Source organism: Nannospalax galili, unplaced genomic scaffold (assembly GCF_000622305.1).
Source record: "Nannospalax galili isolate Female #2095 unplaced genomic scaffold, S.galili_v1.0 scaffold296, whole genome shotgun sequence".
NCBI classification, from domain to species: Eukaryota; Metazoa; Chordata; class Mammalia; order Rodentia; family Spalacidae; genus Nannospalax; species Nannospalax galili.
The window spans coordinates 360,475-376,210 of record NW_008340113.1 but is presented as its reverse complement, the minus strand read 5'-3'; positions in this window follow the sequence as shown (position 1 = coordinate 376,210).

Genomic DNA, 15,736 nt, shown 5'->3' with positions numbered 1-15,736 from the left:
GTGGCAGTAAAGTTGTTTATGCCTGTGGCAAGTCAAGGCAGCTGTGCATGATATGAGATTGTGCTCCCTCCCCTAACAGAGGCCGGTAGTCAAAGACGGGTAAGATCTTCTGGGAGAAAGTCAACCTAAGACAGGGCGTAGCTGATGGAAGCTACGTGCCAATGACGGGTAAGGCTTTGCTCTGGCAGAAGACAACCTAAGCCAGGCACGGTCCTTCTGTCCCAGATAGGCATAATCTGGGGTTTTAAAATTATATAAGGAAGGCGGATATGTCGGGAGCCGCTAACCATTGAGCTGCAGCAGCCTCATTTCCTGAGTTTGTGTCATGCAAACCAGTACTTAACCTGCCCATTCAGGAGGAAGGAGTTTTCTGGAGAGCCTCACAATACCTGACCTTGAGGCATTAGTGGTAAACAAAAGGATCCAAGAAGCCTTTGATCTGACCTCTCCCTGACCCTCAGATACAGGTGGGGAAATACAGCAGTTGTAACTAATTGAGTTCTTCCGTACAAAAAGGCAGAACTGAATAAACGGAGGTGGGCAGTATTCACTGTGAGCCCTCCCAAGAAGCGTCTTTCCTGTCTTCTTTTTTTCTTTCAATCCTCACTCCCCCTTTCAGGTACTGTCCGTTTTGGCCGGCTGGCACTGGCAGTTTAGAATACATCCATGACTGTAATGATTGTAACTAATTGAGTTCTTCTGTATAAAAAGACAGAACTGAAATAAACGGAGGTGGGCAGTATTCACTGTGAGCCCTCCCAAGAAGCGTCTTTCCTGTCTTCTTTTTTTCTTTCAATCCTCACTCCCCCTTTCAGGTACTGTCCGTTTTGGCCGGCTGGCACTGGCAGTTTAGAATACATCCATGACTGTAATGATTTAAACAATGTGTCCATAAACAAAAATCTATCAATTACTATATTATATTCTTCTTAATTAACATGTATGGAAGCTATGGCCACTGTTCAAATGTACCACACAATAATTTACTTTGCTTTACATTTTTACTAAAATATATTTATTAAAAATACTATGACCATGAGTTAAATCTAAAACCTAACTTTTCCAGGATCATTGTAATATTTGATCTGAGTCTGCACTATCTGTGAAGAAATACTACAAGAAACATACAGAAGCTGTGAGGAAAATAGATGCTTTCTGTTCTAATTTAAAAATCTTTTCCCTATGTTTTAAACTTCATATGTTTTAGAAACAAAGTTAAAGCGATTCCTTCACCAAGTCCTATTATCATATGATTCATTGCTCTATCACCTCTGGAAGAACTTCTGATTAAAATGAGTCACACTGATCTTGGAAGACATGGCATAAAGAATTTATTCCCCCAGGAACATAACTAAAAATACAATTAGATCATTGAGAACATAGACATTTAACAAGTCCCCTTGCAGAATCTATGTTTCCATTGTATATTTCTATCAACTTTCAATAATGGTTTAGTCCATTTAACATTTGCCAATACATTGTGATTGTCTGATTTCTACTACAGAGAGAAGATGGAATATCTGGCTCCCCAACACTTAGAGAATACAGGCACATGTTAAGTCAAATGGGCTACAGGAGGACATGTGACTCACAGGGCATAAGGGCAATGGGAAAAATAGAGAAAATATGGTCAAAGGAAGAAGCACTCACTAGGGGTAGAAGCAGATACAGCTGACCTCACTGCAAACCTAGAGACTTGGAGGACAGAGACAAGGATAGGATGCTACACCTGAAACAAGGACTTTTTTGGATTTTTAAGGATTATCTTATTTCATATTTTCAAATTTACTTCATATTGTCATCTTACAGGGAGAACTTGAGCTCTCAGTAGCTTCAGTTTACTGAGCTAACTGAAACCCTAAAGCATTTTAGGAAAGGGGAGAAGTAAGAGGATGACTAATACAGATACATGAACTGTATTTTGGGAATAGTGTGTTACCCAAGCAAAGTAATACTAGCTGAAAATCAGGTTTGGATCTATTTCTAAAATGCTATGCTCAATGTTTAGAATTTATCAACAAAAAGAAACAGACAAGCATTGTGGCTTCTTAAAGTGATATTTTCTCAAACTATTCTTGTAATCATATTGAAGGATAAATGCCTGAACTTAAAAGGATCCAGGTACAGTTTCAAATCCTGTGGAGAAACTGTTGCCACCTTCATTGTTCTTAATAAAGAATAAACTGCTTTCTGTGGTCAGTCTCATCTTTCATTTTCACATTGCCTTGGTCAATTTCAATCTAACATTTTCTAATTTAGTGCTGAAACCTGAGGGGGGTCTCAAACCAAGCCTTTCCCTCTAGGTGATAATGCCCTCTCTCCCTTTTTTATCCTCTACATCTCCCTCCCTCTCCTCTCTTTTGCCTTCCTACTGAGTCCCATTGAGAGCCCTAGTGTACTCCAGGCTTATTTTGCCTTAGTGGCAAATAGAAGCCAATGCAGGGTACTCATCTCTTCCAAAAGGAAAAAGTTTCTCTGCCCATTGTTGCCTACAATACATAAATGGTGTAAATTCCAGTCTTGGATTTTATTGGTTTCTTAGGTAAACTCAGTTCCCAGTTGTTTTAAACTCTCCTTGATTCTCCTATCACCTATGACCTCCAGATCAGAGGCCTCTTACCATTCAACACACAGTACCTCCAACATTCACTCCCGCTCAGACTAGAGGTAAGACTCTGGTTCAGCCTAGCGGGTGCCCTAGACTGACACTTTTCAAACAGACCCCCCCCCAAGGGGTCCTTCAGTTTTTGCCTCTGACTCTGCCATTCTGAACACCAGGGGTTATTCAGCTTTTACCTCCCAGGTTACTGGAATCAAGGATGCCTGTTCCAGTCCCTGCACATACACTTCATAGTATGTATTGTCTACATGAAATTATGGGTTTAAAAAGAATTTACCTAGTGTCAAACTGACTTGTAAATACATTCTTGTGTGAGCTTAGCTCAAATATATTTGTCTGTCAAGATGTTATCTCCTTGATCCTTGTATCAATTTTGGTTCAACACCATGGTTCCTAATCCTTGAGGATATAAGTTAATTTTGAGAAATGATTATTCCTGCTCCATGGTTCAGTTTCTCCTGTGGATAATTGCTCTCACGAGATGCTAAACTCTTTTTTAATTTTATTTATTTTTATTTTATGTGTATGCATGTAATTGCCTGCATGTAGGTAAGTACATCCATGTCGTGCAGTGCCTGTGGAGGACAGAAGAGACTGTCAGATACCCTGGAAATGGACTTACAGACAGTTGTTAGCTGCCATGTGGGTCCTGGGATTTGAACCCAGATCTTCTGCAAGAACAGTCAGTGTTCTTATCCTCTGAGGCATCTCTCCATTCCCGATGCTAAACTGTTTATTCAAGGATTAAAAAAGATCACTATCTTGGTGCTATAAATATGATATATAGATATATATATAGTATTTATTATATGTATTCTCACAATAGTTTATGAATGCTATTATATCACATGGCTTTGATAAAAAATTAAAAAGTAGAAAAATATGTAAAAGGATATGAAAATGGAGATATTTAGTCTTTATGCCCCCTCTTCTGTGATAGTCCCCGAGCCCTGGGTATGTGAAGTTTCATATAGGAGCCCTGTCCAAAGAGGACCGATATTCTGTAGACTCTTATTCCCTATGATTTGGCCATTTGTCACCTTTTGTGTTCCTGTCCCTCTGTTGAATGAGGGAGTGTCATCACTGAGAATTAAAAGATTCATTGGTGTCCTCTTCTCTATGTTCCATGAGCCATAGGTGTAGGGGTTGTAAGAGCCAGGGAGGAGATGCATGACCATATGGAAACAAAGTCGTACAAGCTCCTGGGACCCTGCTCATATGATTCTATGACAATAATGATGGCAGGCACAAGTCTATGCAAACTCAGACAAAATCCCAGCATAGAACTGAAGAAATGAAGAGCAGACTTTAATCATAGCTGAAGAAATACTGGCAACTGATTACTGCCAGGTGAGGAATTACTGATCTTCCTAAAACAAGGGACTCTAGATAGGCTGACTAGACTTCAGTGGATGGACTTGCACTGGGGAATGCCTGGGGGCACTGACCTGATACAGTGATGACACAGATGACAGAGTATATGGATTCCAGTGGGGGTGTGTGGCAATGGGAAGGTGCTGGTGGGGATGGGGGTATAAAGATGATAAAGACTGAGATGTTCTGTATGAAATACACAAAAATTCAATAAAAAATTTTTTAAATGGTGATATTTTAGTAAGGAAAGATTTATGTATGAAGATAAGATGGCTGAATATTGCCAGAATAGATGGGATAATGAGAAAGTTTGTGCAAGTACTGGAGGTCTGAGCATATTCATTGAAAGCTGACTAAATAAGAAATTCCAATTTAAAAGAATGCTTTAATGCTTGGACTGAAGGCAGGTACATGCTTAACACAACAAAAGAAACTTTAAGAAAATTGAGAAAAATAAAATCTTTTTTTTTTGTTTGTTTGATAGATAGGACAAAATTTAGCTAAAAATATTTAAGATCCAAAAACAGTGACACACACCTTTAGTCCTTGCAGGTGTATCACTGGGATGTCTTCTTAGCAAGTTTAGAGTTCTGTAGTTTCTTCTAATGAGAAATCATCTAAAAAGTTGTTGATTGGTAGTTTTCTTCGTTTGGCTAATGGACTTTGATAAGGCTTCCAGTTGCTGCTAACTTCTTTGTAGCAAAGACAAAGATAACTTGACTGTTCCTCTCTATAGGGATAGCCTTCAACAAAGAAAGGAGTTGACAAACAAGTTGGATTACTAAAAGCAAGCACTCTGCCCCTGATAACCAGGTACTACAATGATATAGAGTTGTAATTATGACAATTGCTGTTGCAGCCAAAATAACTTTCAGCCTGCTCCTCTGACATGAACTGCACACTAAATATAGCCTCATATTGGTTGGATACAGACAAGTATTGGGGTTACCTGTAGCTACAGGCAAATATTCTTTATATTTCTCCATATTATGCAAGTATTACTTTTGAGATTATTTTCTCCTGTCCAACAAAAATAACTGCCAAATTACAAAATAATTTAGCTCAAGAGGACCTGGGTGTTTCCTGTACCAGATGGGTACAGAACAAAAGGAAACAATTTCGGTGAGCTTGGTCTGAGTCCTGATCAGCTCATTTCCTATCTATAAGCTTCTGATATGATTCCCCCACCTCATCCTTCTAAAAGTCTCTAAACCAGGGTTTAAAGATCTGGGGAAAGAAATAAGGCTATTTTTTACGGCAGTAGAACAGCCTTAACTTGAGATAGACCTAAAAACTATTTTAAATCCTTTTCCTGGGCTATGACTTCTTGACCTGTGATATTAGATCTCTTCTTTCTCTGACTTAGGCCCAGTCTTTTCACATTATCTGAGCAGCCCTTTATGTACCTAAATTAACTAAAGTTGTCTTAAAATTTCTACTTAAATTAGTTCTTGTCAATAGTTATAAAGGCTGGTTTAAGAAATAAAATGCATGTGTGGTCAAGGTTTATTAAAAAATGTTTGGGGTTTTGTTCAAGCTTTTATCTACATATTGCATAGTAATTAAAAGCACCAAATTAGTGTCACTAACCTTCTTGGATGTTGAATTACCATACATGACTGCATATACTAATCTGGTCAGAGGGACTTAAAGGAAATTTTTTTTTTGTTCCTTGCTCTCCAAGCAACTAAATCCCTGGGGACTCTGGGGCATTTCAAAATGTCCTGTAACTGTGATGAGGCACCTGCCCTCTTGTTCAGGGAGGCCATGGAGACCCCACTAGATGGACTTTAACCACTGTCTCATCTACAATCCACTTTCCAGATATGTAAACAGTTATTAGACAGCTATTCCTCACTAATAATTTTATTATTGATAAAAAATACAACTTACATGTAAAACTTCAAATCATGGTCTAATTCAACATTGCAGTGCCTACCTGCAGTCAAGAAAAATGAGCACACTATGGCTCTAAAACTTTGCATTATGCTTAATCAACTGTCTGCAAGATTCTTACAAAATCTCCTGAATGCAGCAGCCCATGTGTTGGCCCAGTCTTCTACCAGAGACCAAATCAAGGATATGTTCCTGCTCTATGTGACCAGAGGACTCCTTTCTCCTAAGAACCCTGAATTACCCATCTTCTATGACAACCCCTCTCAGCATGAAGCAGTTCTACAGAAACATTATGCCCCTTTTCTTTTTTTGTCCTCAAGATCTGGAATGAAGAATAATTGCCTGGACTTAAAAGGCCCCCAAAACAGATTACATAAACCTCATATAAAGTTCAGAGTCTAACTAATTTCCAACCAAAAAGGCCCCCAAAACAGATTACATAAGCCTCATATAAAGTTCAGAGTCTAACTAATTTCCAACCCAAGAACTGTGTAAAACCCCCAACATGGAGACTGTCACCATGGGGAAAACAAATGTCGACCTCTATTATATGAAACCTCCAAATCGTGTCAACAACATTACATTGAACTATGAAAATAGCCTTACTTCTCCTTCCCTTTCCCAATCTCCCAATCCTTTGAAGAAGTCCACAAACTCTGCCTCAGGGCACAGATCCAAATTCCATGGAGAAACTGTCACCATTTTTATTGTTAACAAACAATCTGCTCCTGATGCCAGTCTCGTCTTTCATTTTCACATTGCCTAGGTCAATCCCCATCTAATATTTTCTAACACAGACCACAACTGAATAAAAAATTGTCAATAACTGCCACAGGTCTGGACAAGATGAAAATTAAGATAACAGTTGTTGATGGGAACAATGATCAGTAGTGATACAAAGAGAATCAGGGAGCATTGTGAAAGTGGTTCTAAGCAAGAAAAGAAGATGTCAAATATAATGCCTAGGTAACGAACTGTACTGGAGGAATTAGGTTTGGAAGGGAGGTTGTCAGATAGGAACCAGAACTAAAAGCTATATGCTCTAGAATACATTGAGAAGAAAAGGCTTATTCCAGGAAAATAACATCTTGGAAGAACCAAGATCTCAGCCAAGAATGAGGTAAGCAACAAGTAAATAATCCAGAGGCAAGGTGGTCACTGCAGATCAGAGCAAGATCATGGCATCAGAACTGTGGGAAGGCAGGGCAGGGAGGGCTCAGACAGGAGAAAAGACAAATGTTTCCTAGACTAGTGATGAAAGAAAGGAAAGAGAGGTGCATCAAGATCATAAGGTGGAATAAACGTGAACAAGAAGAATCTAGTTGATGTCCATGCAAATTGAAAAGATCCATTCTCTATATATAGGCTGTCCTCCTCCTAGCCTTTGGCCTAGGCCAATTCCCGCTCTTTCTGTCTCAGATCTCTAAAGTAGCCCCCATCCCAGACACTTCCATTGCATCTTGATCCCTTGCACCCAAACTAGTTTTATTCTCTAGCTTCAGGACTGACACCTACACTACCTCATTTGTTAAACAGGCAGTCTCCATCCCATTCTTGCACTTGGACTTCTGATCTGCCTGCCACAGACCTGCCTACTATCCTACCTTAATTCTGCAGCCCCCTCTTTATCTTCAGCCTGAGTCCTCCTACTAACCCACCAGAACCCATTCACTGTATCCCTATAGTCTTGAATTCCCTTCACCCCACTGGAAAGTATTTCACTAATGAATTTAGAACAATCCTCCACCACCAATAAAAAAATCAAAACAAGAATATGAAACACACACCAACTAATTTTTCATACCTGAGCCAAAAGCAACCAAGCTATATCAACCATATAAACAGAAGTAAACTTCAACTAAACAAAGGCAGACCAGAATTTCATAACACATAACCAATAAAAGACATCCATATGCCCAAACAGCAATGCAAAGACACAAAGAATATGAAAAAACAAGATAATATGTTTCCAAAGAAAATCTACTAGTCCTATGGAAGTGTACTACATTGAGACTCACTTAGATGAACCCAGAACACAGAATTTAAACAAAAAATCGTAAACATAATGAAAGAACTTAAAGAACACGCAGACCACTCAAAAAATTCAAAGAGGAACAAACTTGTGACTGAAGCTCAAAAAATACAAATACATGACTGAATGAAATGATAAAAGCAATTCAGAACTTGAAAGTGAATTTAAAAGAGATAAAAATATTGAACAAAAGCCTCACAAGTGAACTGAATGAAACGGAAAATAAAATGTCAATTCTGGAAAACAAATTGAAGAACAGGACCACTCAAACATAGAATCTGGAAAATTATAGCAAAACATGGGAATGTAATGTGCAGGAAATATGGGACACCATGAAAAGGGAAAATCTAGGCATCATGGGCAGAAAGGAAGGAGAAGTACCTCAGGCCAGAGACATTGACCAGATCTTCAACAAGATTATAGAAGAAAACTTTCCAAATTCAGGAAAGACATACTCATAAAAATACAAGAACCTCACAGAACACTCATTAGACAGGACCAGAACAGAAATTACCCATAGCATATCATAATAAAAACACCAAATGTACAGAAAAGGAGAGAATAGTGAAAGTTGCTAGAGAAAGTCAAGTTATGTATAAAGGAAAAAGCATCTGGGTTGAAGGTAAGTTTTCAATACAAACTATGAAAGTCAGAATCCTGGACCAAAGTATTCACAGTTCTAAATGGCCATGTATGTTTAGCCCAGTTGACCAAAAGAAAGAAAGAGCAAATCCAAATCAATAAAATCAGGAGTTAAAGTGGAAACATCATAACAGACACCAAAAGCAAGCAGAATATTCTAAGGAAATACTTTAAAAACCTATATGCTATTAAATTTGAACACTCAGAAGAAACAGATGAATATCTAAATTCATGGGAATCACCAAAACTAAACCAAGAAGACATCAACAGCTTTAACACATGCATAATAAATAAGGAAATTAAAACACCAGTACAAAACCTTCCAAATAAAAAAGAATAGATACAGATGGATTTTTCAGCAGAATTCTACCAAATATTTAAAGAAGACCTACAACCAATACTACTTAAATTATTCAAAAAGAAAGGAACAGAGGGAAAGCACCCAGAATCCTTCTATGAATCCAGCATCATTCTAATACCAAAACTGGGTAAAGATACAACCAAAAAGAAAACTATAGATCCATATCCTTAAAGAACATAGATGGAAAATTTCTCAACAGATTACTTGCAAACCACATACAGACACACATCAAAAAGAGAAACCACCATGATCAAGTTGGCTTTATTCCAGAGATGCTTTATTCCAGGGATGGCTCAAATATATAAATCAACAAATGCAATAAATCATATAAATGGACTCAAAGACAAAAATCACATTGTCATTCTCAATAGATGCAGAAAATGCCTTTGACAAAATCCAAAATGAAATCTTGTTAAAAGTTCTAGAGGGAACTGTATGGAAGGGAACATACCTCGATATAAGACATATATCCCAAAACCACGGACAGTATTACACAGAATGGCCAAAACTGTATGCATTCCCCTTAAAATCAGCAAACAGACAAGGCTGTACCGCATCTCAGCTCTTTTTCAATATACTGCTTGAAACTCTTCCTAGAGCAGTAAGACAAGAGAATGAAATTAAAGCAGTAATAATTGTAAAAAAGAAGGTCAAGTTACTCCTATTTTCATATATTACATTATACATGAGTTCCCCAAAATTCCAGCAGAAAACGCCTAGAAATTGTAAACACTTTCAGCAAAGTGGAAGAATACAAAATCAGTCTTCAGAAAACAGAAGCCTTTCTATACACCAATAACAAGCAATCAGATAAAGATTACATGGAAACCCTCCCACTTGCAATTTCCTCAAAAAAACATATGAATAAACTAGACCAAAGACAGTAAACATGGCTAAAATAATTTTTTAATTAAAAAAATATTTATATTTTTATATGTACGAGTGTTATTCCTGCATGTGTGTAAGTGAACCCATGTAATGCATTGTCCACAGAAAACAGAAGAGGAGGTCAGATTCCCTGGAACTGGAGTTACAGATGCTTGTCAACCAACATGTGGGTGCTGGGATTTGGACCTGGCCATACTTTAAGAACAGCCAATGCTCTTAACTGCTGAGCCAATTCTTCAGCCCCTTTAAATGAAAGTTTAAAATCGTTGAAGAAAGAGAATAAGGATGACACATCAGGAAATGGAAGGACCTCCCATGCTTATGAATTGGAAGAATTAATATAGGAAAAATGACCATCCAACTGAAAGCAATCTATAGATTCAAAGCAACTCCAATCAAAATCCCCATGACATTCTTCACAGAATTAGAAAAAAAAAATTCTGAAATTTTTATGGAATCATAAAAGACCCAGGATAGCCAAAGCAATCCTGAGCACAAAGAACAATGTTGGGGTGGGGGATTGCCATGCTGAATCTCAAACTATTTTACAGAGCTGTAGTCATATAAACTGCGTAGTACTGGCACAAAACGAAAACACATAAATCAATGGAACATAATTTAAGATGTAAACATGAGTAAATGCAATCCATTCACTAGATATCTGAGAAAGGTGCAAAGAACACGCAGTAGAGGAAAGAGAGCATCTTTTACAAATGGTGATCGTGAAACTGGATCACCATATCTGGAAGAATGAAACTAGATCCTTATCTTTCACCTGCACAAAGGTCAAATATAAATGGACAAACATGTCAGTGCAAAACCTGAAATTCTAAAAATGTTAGAAGGAAACAATAAATACCCTACAAGATATACAAGATATAGGAGCAACAAAGGACTTTCAAAATCAGACATCAGTTTCTCAGGAATTAAGGTCAGCAATAAATAAGTGTGACTTCATTAAACTTAAAAGCTTCTGTATAGCAGAAGAAACAACAAAGGAATTGAAGAAGAAATTCACAGAGTGGGAGAAAATCTTCACTGGTTACACATCTAACAGAGGATTAACATCCAAAATATCTAAAAAACTCAAAACAACAACAACAACAACAAAGAAACAGAATAAATGACCCAATAAAAAGATGGGATATGGGCTAAGGAACTGAACAGAGAGTTCTCAAACAAATAAAAATGGCTAAGAAATACCTTTTAAAGTGCTCAACATCCTTAATAATTATGGAAATACAAATTAAAAACACTTTAAGATTTCATATTATCCAAGTTAGATTAGCTAAGATCAAGAGGAACAAATACACCAAATGCTGGTAATACTAAGGAGATAGGGAAATGTTCATTCATTGCTGGCAGTATTCCAAAGTTGAGCAAACATTATGGAAATCATTGTGGAGAACTCTTTAAAAAATCTAAAACTGAATCCACCATATCATCTAGTTATATTCCTCCATGGCATACACCCAATGGGCTCATCCAACTTGTACATTCATTTTATTATTGATCCTAAGAAATGGAAACTAATTTGTCCCTCAACTGACAAATGGGTAATGAAAATATGCACATTTACACAATGGAGTAGGGGTAAAAACAAAAGATGAAATCTTGAAATTTGAAGAAAATGGATGGAATTAGAAACTGCTATACTAAGTGAAGTAACACAGACAACAAAAAAACAAGTGATGTATCCTCTCCCTCGTTTGTGGATCTTATCACTAAATCCTTTTATATATGGATATATCCTGATGTAACCTCAGGTACTATGCAAATGTAAAGGAATCATGGAGATAAATGGAAAGAAAGAGCCCACAAGAAAGGGATTACAGGAAACAGATTTTACGAATGGAGAAAATGGGGTATTCAAATAGGAAAGGAGGCAAGGATATAGAGGTAAAGGGGAAGAAGGAACTCAATGTGGGGTAAGACACAGTTATTCTTAAATGAAAAATTGGAGTACTTTCACAGGGGAGGGAGGAGGCAGGGTTACATAGGGAGAGAGAGAAGAGAGATAAGTAATGCTTAGCTAATATGTAAAAAAGAGGGAAATGTATTAGTTAAAAGTCTACTGAAAAATTAAACATACAGTATCTCAACATGGGACTATGTTTATAGCTGAAGGCTATATAAAAAGAAACAGTGCTAAACAGGAAAAACATCCCTTCAATGTTTTGGCCAGGGTAGTACAAGAGACTCCGAAGCTTGTATACACAGGCTATTGCCACAGCACTTGATTACCTCCCAGAACTTGAGGTACAACCCTTCAGCTGAAAACAAGACATACATTGGACAAAGGAGTTGGAGCAATGGAGCTGGAACTGACCTGTAAGCCACCTTCCTGAAGGACGCTATGAAAGCTTCTAAGGAAGAATATAAGTTGATGGTCCAACCCATGCTTTTAGGCCTAATAAACACAATAATGACCACCACAGCAAACAATATAGGCAAAATAGTGGCATTTTGATCTTGGGGTTAATCAGCATCTACCTAATTGGACTTAAGGCCCACTCAATGGGAGTGAACTCATGTGCGGTACTATAAATATAACCAAATACATATGGCTGGAGAGGTCATAGAACTTAAAGAAAATCCTAAGGCTGTCAAATCCCCCTACAAAGTTAATTTCTTACTATGTGCTAAATATGGATCCTTAAATTCACAGACAAGTACACTTGCACCATTATACTAGTTCCTGTAGTTGTATCTGGATACATAAAGATTTGGTGCTAAGATCCACATACACGGGAGAACATCCATTGTTTGTTTTTCTGAGTATGTGTTATTTCACTTAGTACAACAGTCTCTAGTTCCATCCATTTACCTGCAAACTTCATGATTTCATCTTTCTTTACTACTAAATAGAACTCCATCATATAAAAGAAATACATTTTCATTATTCACTCGTCTGTTGAGGGACACTTAGGTTGCTTCCATCTCTTAGCTACTGTGAAAAGAGCAGTGACAAACATGGATATACAAGTGTCTCTGCAATAGGATGAGTTCTTTGGGTATATGCCAAGGAGTGGTATAACTGGGTTAAATGGTAGGTTCATCTGTAGTTTTTTTAAGAGTTCTCCACACTGCTTTCTATAGGCATTAAACAAGTTTGCAATCCCACCAGCAGTGGATGAGCATTCCCCATTCCCCACATCCTCGACAACATTTGGTGTCATTTGTTCTGCTGATATTAGCCAGTCTGATTGGGGTAAAATGAAATCTTAAAGTGGTTGTAATTTACATTTGCCCAGTTACTAATAATGTTTGCCACCTTTTAGGATGCTTATTAGCCATCTTCATTTAGTCTTTTGAGAATTCTCTGTTCAGCTACATAGCCCATCTTTTCATTGGGTTACTTTCTTCCTTAATTCTTTGTTTTTTGAGCTTTTTATATAGTCTGGATGTTAACCCTCTGTCAGATGTGTCATTGGTGATGATTTTCTCCCATTATATGGGTTTTCTTTCGCTTCCTTAGTTGCTTCTTTTGATGTACAGAAGCTTTTTAGTTTAATGAGTTCTCATTTGTTGATTCTTGACCTTGTTTACTGAGCAATTGATGTCCGGTTTAGAAAATCCTTTCCTACACCTATATCTTGAAGGTTATTGCCAATGTTTTCTTCTAACAGTTTCAGAATCTCAGGCTTCACACTGATGTCTTTGACCATTTGGAACTGGCTTTTGTGCAAGGTGAAATATAGCAGTTTCGTTTCATCCTTCTACAGGTGGAAATACAGTTTTTCCAGCACAATTTCCTGAGCCTGCTGTATTTCCTCCAGTGAATGTTCTTGGCCCCTTTGTCAAATATCAGGTGGCTAAAATTTCATGCACTCATATTTGGGTCTTCTATTTTGCTCTGTTGATCTACAAGTCTATTTTTGTGTCAGTACCATGTTGTTTTTATGACTATAGTTCTGTAATACAGCTTAAAATCTGGTATAGTAATCCACCTGGCATTGCTCTTAGTGCTCAGGGTTGCTTTGGCTATCTGATGTCTTTTGTGCTTCCATATTAATCTACATTTGTTTCCAATTCTGTGAAAAATGTCATGGGAATTTTGATTGGCATTGCATTGAATCTATAAATAGCTTTTGGTAGAGTGGTAATTTTCGCAACATTAATTCTTCCAATCCATGAACATGTGAGGTCCTTCCTTCTTCTGATGTCTTCCTCAATCTCTTTCTTTAAAGATTTAAAATTTTCATCATACAGGTCTTTGGTGTCAGATATCTTCCTGAGGTATTTTATTTTTTTGCAGATATTAAGGGAATGTTTCCATGTACTCTTTCTCTGACTGCTTCTTATTTGTATATAGAAAGGTTACAGACTTTTGTAGGTTAACTTTGTAACCTACCACTTTACTGAACATGTTAATAATTTCTAGTTCTCTGGTGGAAATTTTTGGCATCGCTTAGATATAATATCATATCATCTGCCAAAAAGGTATAATTTGATATCTTCTTTTCCAATTATTACTCTTTTAATTTCCTTCACTTGTCTTATTGCTCTTGCAAGAGTTTAAAGTACTATGTTAAGGCAAAGCCTTGTCTGGTTCCTGATTTCTATGTGAATGCTTCCAGTTTTTCTCCATTTAGAATGATGTTCGCAGTGGGTTTGTTATATATGGCTTTAATTATGTTGAGGTATGTTCCCTCCAGTCCAATTCCCTCTAGGACATTAAACATAAATTCATTTTGAGCTTTGTCAAAGCTCTTCTCTGCATCTATTGAGATGACCCTGTGGTTCTTGTCTTTGAGACCATTTATATGATTTATGTCATTTATTGACTTACGTATGTTGAACCATCCCTGCATCTCTGTAATAAAGCTGAGTTGATCATGGTGGATAACCTTTTGGATGTGTGTCTGTATGCAGCTTGCAAGATTGTTGAGAATTTTTATCTACATTCATTAAGGATATGGGTCTATAGTTTTGTGGTTTTTGTTGTTGTTGTTGTTGTTGTTTGGTTGTATTTTTACCTGGCTTTGGTATTAGAGTGATGCTGGCTTCAGAGAAGGAATTTGGAAGTTCTCCCTCCATTCCTATCTTTTTGAATAAATGAAGTATTATTGGATGTAGATCTTCTTTAAATGTCTGGTAGAATTCTGCTGTAGATCCATCTTGTCCTGGGCTTTTTTTAGTCAGGAGGTTTGGTATTACTCTTTCAATTTCTTTATGTGTTATGGAATTTTTAAGCTGTCATTCTCTTCTTGGTTTAGGTTTGATGGTTCCCATGCTTTTAGATACTTGTTCATTTCTTTTAGGTTTTGAAATTATTAGCATGTAGGTTTTCAAAGTATTCTCTTACAATGTTCTGGATCTTTTTGGTGTTTGTTGTGATGCGTCCCCTTTCATCTCTGATTTTGTTGTTTTGGTGGTGCTCTTTCCTTCTTTTGGTTAGCTGTGCTAGTGGTCTATCAATCCTGTTTTTCTTTTCAAAGAATCAGCTCCTGGATTTGATGATTCTTTGTATTGTTTTCTTTGTTTCTATTTAATTAAATTCTGCTCTGATTCTTGTTATTTCTTCTTGTCTGCTGGGTTTGTGTTTCATTTGTCATTGCTTTCCAAGTGTCTTGAGTTGCAATGTTTAGTCATTAATAAATGTCCTTTCCAATTTTTTAATGTAGGTACTTAGAGCTATGAACTTCTCTCTAAGGACTGCTTTCAAAGAGAGATTTTGTTGTGCCTTATTGTACTTTTTATTTAGTTCCAGGAATATTTTTATTTCTTTGTTAGTTGCTCCTTTGACCCATTCATCATTCAGGAGTGTGTTGTTTAATCACCATGTGTTCATGTGGTTACTAGGATTTCTTCTGGTGTTGATTTTAAGCTTTATTGAAGAGTGGTCTGATGGAATGCATGGAATTATTTCAATCTCTTTGTTTTTGTTGAGGTTTGTTTTGTGCCCCAGTATATGGTTGAT